The sequence below is a fragment of the Mesocricetus auratus genome, unplaced genomic scaffold (genome assembly GCF_017639785.1).
Source record: "Mesocricetus auratus isolate SY011 unplaced genomic scaffold, BCM_Maur_2.0 Super-Scaffold_100024, whole genome shotgun sequence".
NCBI lineage: Eukaryota > Metazoa > Chordata > Mammalia > Rodentia > Cricetidae > Mesocricetus > Mesocricetus auratus.
Window position 1 is genome coordinate 23,034,822 of NW_024429205.1, and position 5,504 is coordinate 23,040,325.

Consider the following 5,504-nt stretch of genomic DNA (forward strand, 5'->3'; position numbering starts at 1 on the left):
TTCTGGTCTGGGTTTCTTTTTTTCCCTGTTGCATGGGGATGGAGTTCACTCAGGAGTAAGGGGACTTGCCCTGGAGAGGTCTCCCGTGTGTTTCTCCTACTGGCTCAGTACACTAACTCCTCGAGGGAGATATTGAATAAAAAAGCCTGTTCATCCAAATTCAATGTGGTGAACTGGTGAGTTTATTTTTTTTAATAGGAACATGGATGACCCTGAAGTAGTCACATCACTGAAAAGTCTCACTCTAGCATGAATGGCAACTCCCCCATAGTTTGATAGATTCAGTCCCCTCATTTAGATCTCCACTCTCTGTATATTCTAATAGCTCCAAAGACCACATTCACCAGGGGTAGAATTACAGAAAACTGGGAGGGAAACACAGGAGGGGGGGAAGAGATAGGGAATGGAGGGGTTGGGGGGTGAGGGGTGGGGGTGGGAGGTAGGGGGTGGGAGGTGGAGGGGTAGCTGGACTGTCAGTGAATGGTATAAGGACCCTCCCCAACTCATCCTTCTAGGAGGGAACATCAACAAGCCTGACCTTGAGGGTCTCTGTGTGTGACCACAACTGCTCTGGTGGTGGCTGTTACACCCAGGGGACAGCATTCTACAACGTGGCCCTCTCCATGGGAGTCCACCCAACACCTGGTGGGATGGAACCAGCCTTTCTTCTGTCAGTGGCCCTCAATTCCTGATTCATATCAGAATTCTTTGGAGAATTCCACAAGCAAATGTTAAGCTCTTACTCCTAGAAACTTGGATTTTGATGGTTTGAAGTGGACTGGCCATCTGTATTTTCTAGAATCTCTTGGGGGAGATTTTTGATATGAAGCTGAAGGTCTAAACTAACCTTTTAAAGGAAGGGAAACTCAGTCGGACGGTGGTGGTGCACGCCTTTAATCCCAGCACTTGGGAGGCAGAGGCAGGAGGATCTCTGTGAGTTCAAGGCCAGCTTGGTCTACAGAGTGAGTTCCAGGACAGCCTCCAAAACAATACAGAGAAACCATGTCTCGAAAAAAAGCAAAAAACAAAAAAGGAAGGGAAACTCAGACGTGTCATGAGATTGTTTGTAAAGGCTGGGGTTGGGGAGTGGCTGTACCTAGATATGAACACAGAGAAATGGAACATGGTCCTAGCCATTTGTCCAGTGCCCACTGTTGTCAGACAAAAAGGAAAGTAAACAAATTAGCAATGATCCAGGCTCTTGAGGTATGTCGCTTTGTAAGTGTCAAATGACAAATGTGAGTTCAAGGTCAGGAAAAGGCTAGGTGCTCTGAGAATGGTTATCAGGTCAGTGGGCACATGAGGAGGGGCCTCAGGAGATACAATGAGAATTGGCCAGACAACAAACAGCAGAGAGAGGAGAGGATGACTGTGAGTGGGAGGAAGCTGCAGAGAGAGGCTTGGAATGAGCTTGACCGGGAGGACCCTCAGAGACCGGAACAGGCTTTGTGGATGTCAGCGGAGACAAGGTGAAGCTTTGTGGAAAGAATTCTTGATCAGTTTCTGACTCAAGGCTGGGTATTTTTTGACTTCAATAAGCCAAATGGTGAATAGAAATAATCAAGTGATCTGCACCGAGCTATCACCCAATCCTCGTGAAGTGTCAATCCATACAGATGCTAGCCTTATGAAGCTGCCAGATATGTATGCACCTGTTACCCCGAGGGCGACTTGAAGAACCCATCTATTTGCATATTAGATTGTCCCTCTGTTTCCCTCCAATATTCTGAAAAGTTTATCTAATGTGGACTTTTTGAACACAAACTCTCAAAAGTCTGTCTTCAGTTGCATGTGTTATCATTTATGTGGAAAATACTATGAAACTACAAAAAAGGAGAAAGAATTGATATGTGGTTTGCATGGTTGCAGCACCTAAACTCAAAATGTAAACATTTGCTGGATTTTCATATAGCAATAAATGACTAGGAGTTAAAATCTGAAAATATTACTTATCGATAAATGTTAGGCATATACAACCTGGGCAACAAGTCCACAAAACTGAAATTAAAGAAGATGTACAAAAATCCAGAGATATACCAGGTTCATGGACCTGAAGACTTGATGCAATGAAGTCAGTTCTTTCTTGACTGATTTATAGATTCAAGACAATCAAAATCTCTGCAAGAAACTTGTTCTCTTAAAAGCTGATGGTATCAGATGCTGAAATGTCTATAAAATTCAAAAGCCCCAGAAGGGCCAAAGCAATTTTGGAAGAGAAAGTAGAACCTTAGAGATGTGCAATTCTTGATTTCAAAACTTAGCACAAAGTGACAGCACAGTATTTGCATCAAGGCAAACAAATAGGTTTATAGGACACAACAGAGTCCAGAAATAATCTGATGTAGACCAATTGATTTTTTGACAAAGGTTCTAAGGCAGCTCAGTGGAGAATGGTAGTTTTCTCAACAATTGTGGAACCAGTGGCCTTCTGAAGACCAATCAATCACTTCTGGTCACAGAACCCTGACTCTTCATTTCTATCTCCCGTGACTGATGCTCCAAATGACTCTGTAACGATAAATGGCACACTTACTGAAAGTAAAACTAAGTATTTATTGTAGAAATTACTCACAAGATACCAAACAAGTAACCCAGATGAGCCCAGTAGTTTTCCGCTGCCGAACCGGAAGCCGAAATCCGGGAAAAGAGAGCAAGACTTCCTTTGTGCAGTCTTTTATGCCTCCCCCCCCACCCCCCCGTAACGCCCAAAGTGGGCCTGGCTAGTGACGTAATTCACTGCCTACGTATGTATACGTCTTTACGTCCATCCGTATAAGTCTTTAGTCATGCCTAAAGTGGGTGTGGTTAGCGGTGTGGTAAACCACTCTTTTATTGCCTCATCTGTATGCGCCTCTAGTAAGTCACATGGTTAATGGCGGCATACAGGCTTCCTCCTACACGTGACTTTCTGGGCAGAATGATTCTTTGTTTGAAAATAGCTCCTTCATTTTTCCTGGTTGGCCAATCTCTTCAATACTGTCCTACTTTTCAAAGGTCTGTTACAAGTGCACTAGGTGGTGACTGGTGGACTTCACTGTGTTACACAGGCTGATAGAATTTGGCTCCTTCATCGGTGCTCCGAGTCTGTTTCTTACTGTCTAGACTCCTGCGTGTTCTGGCCTGGGGACTGGAGATAAGACAAGCAGCTCTGGAGCAGGAGTGTGAAGACTGAAATTAAGCTTAGCCAGCCCCCACAGTCAGGATTCTCTCTAGCCTCTTTTTGAAGATCCTGTGGCTAATGAATAATAGCTCCTGTCTTCTGGGCCCTGCTTTTTGTCCTCTGGCTCCTTTGTGCACACAGTATAAAAGTCGCCTCACAGTAAAATGTTCCTCTCCCCTCAAGTGCAACTCTCTTCCGGCACCCATTGTTCATCATTCTGAGATTTGAAAAGCAAAGCGAAGTAGGAAAAAAATTTAAGCCTGATTGTCCACCAAAATATTGGACAAAATATTAGGTTTGACCCCAGCCTTGAAGATACAACTCTAGGTGGTACATGCCTTTAATTATAGAACTCAGGAGACAGAAGCAGGAGGACCAGACACTTAAGGTCATCCTTAGGCTATGTAACTAGGGAATGGTTGGACGTGGTGTGAACAGAGGAGAAAATACAGGGGAGAGACACAGTATGTAGAAAAGCCCTGCAGTAGAGTTTAGCTTGGCTTTTCTGAGACATATCTGTAACTAGAGAGACACGTGGCTACAGCAGAGAGAGAAAAGTGGCTCAGTTCAGAGGCCACATGTGGCACCCATGGGTCCTATGGGCCTGTGGATTTAGGGTTATTTGACCTTCTGTAAGCAATACTCAAGGATGTGAGCTTCTGCACCAGGCATTTGTGGACATCTACTGGTCTGCCCATTCCAAAACGGTAGACCTGAAAAATGCCCCATCCTAAAAGGGTTCTACATCTTCGAAGAAGAGATCAGATAGAATTAAGTCATTCATCCGTCCCTAGATAACCCTGATTATGACAAGAATGTGAGACCTGGGATAAGATGGCTGGGTCTTTGGCTTAGCCCTTCCTCTTCTCTCTGCCTCACTTTCCCCATTTATGAACCGTAATGGATGATGGCTGTGATGAGCTATAAAGCCTTTGCACTAGACACCTGTGAATTAGTGACTCACAATCCCCATTTAGTAGAATTCCCTTCCCTCTCATTACCTGGATGGAAGCTTTCATGGGAATGCCATTGATTTGCAATATTTCCCTGCTGTTTTCTGCCAGAGAGAAACCAACTACAGGAACAAAACGAGTTTACTCTTCTCTGTGTCTGGCTCCCATTCACAGAACTCTGGCTGCCTCCATTCTTCTGTTTCTCAAATGCTTCTGAAAATTGTGGCCTTTCATATAGGAGATGATTTCGTTTTTACACAACTGGCAATGATGGAAATGGTAAAAGGCGATGGAATCTGGTGACTTCATTTGTTAAATCTCATTTGGCAGAAAATTGGTTACTTGCATGTTGGGTTCCTTCTGATTGCTATCCTTCCTGCTCAGCAAAAGGATATGCACATACATACATACATACATACATATATACATACACACACCTTTTATATATCCCCAGTGAAGCAGGCATTTTTAGTGGATTTCATCAAAAGGACATGCACATACATACATACACACACCTTTTATATATCCCCAGTGAAGCAGGCATTTTTAGTGGATTTCATCAATGAGAAAGCTGATGCCAGAGAGCTTCACAAGCTTCACAATACACTGTACTTGTGACCAGAAAGAGCAGTGCTAACCAGAGTCAATTATGTACCAGTAAATATGTTAACAACCTGCTGGCTGAGAGAAAAACTAAATAAGAAAAGCAATGACTAGTATTTTCCCACTACCATTTTCCCATTACTTTCTCTGTGGCACTAAATTTGACTTGGCTGAGTTCATCTCTGGAACCCTCAGTATCTTCTAAGTCATAAGAACACAGAATTGACTTCCTTTTCTAAGGAATGAATCTACCTCAAAAGCTAGAGCAATCCCTAGCTCAGGGAAGAAAAGCTACTGCAAAAAAAAAAAAAAAAAAAAAAGGATCCTGTACAGTGTTTTTCAAACTGAATAATGTATGGTGGTGAAATCAATGTATTGTTTGCGGGTTACAACCAAAATTTTTTCAAGAAAGAAAAGAAGTCTGGAATAGAAGAAAAAGTGTCAGAGGGTAACAGAAGAAGGAACAGCAAATACATAGACATATCTGTGTTGGGTCATGGAGATCATATTTTTCTTGCTGTGGCTCACAGTCAAATATTTGAGAGCCAACCTAGTGAATCCGGCTTTCTAGAAAGCTGTCCCTTTTTTTTATGTAACAGATTCATGAGTGGGAGGGGGAAACGAGAAGTACCTTGAGAACTCTCTCTACACAGGAAATGGAGCTAGAGCACCCACGGTGGGGCACAGGCAGGCAGGGTATAGGTGAAAGCCTTAGAAGGCTCCTGTGCCCCTGTTTGCTGAGGCCAAGGGCGAGCTACAGGAAGCAGGTGCCACCTGAGCCACGAGGA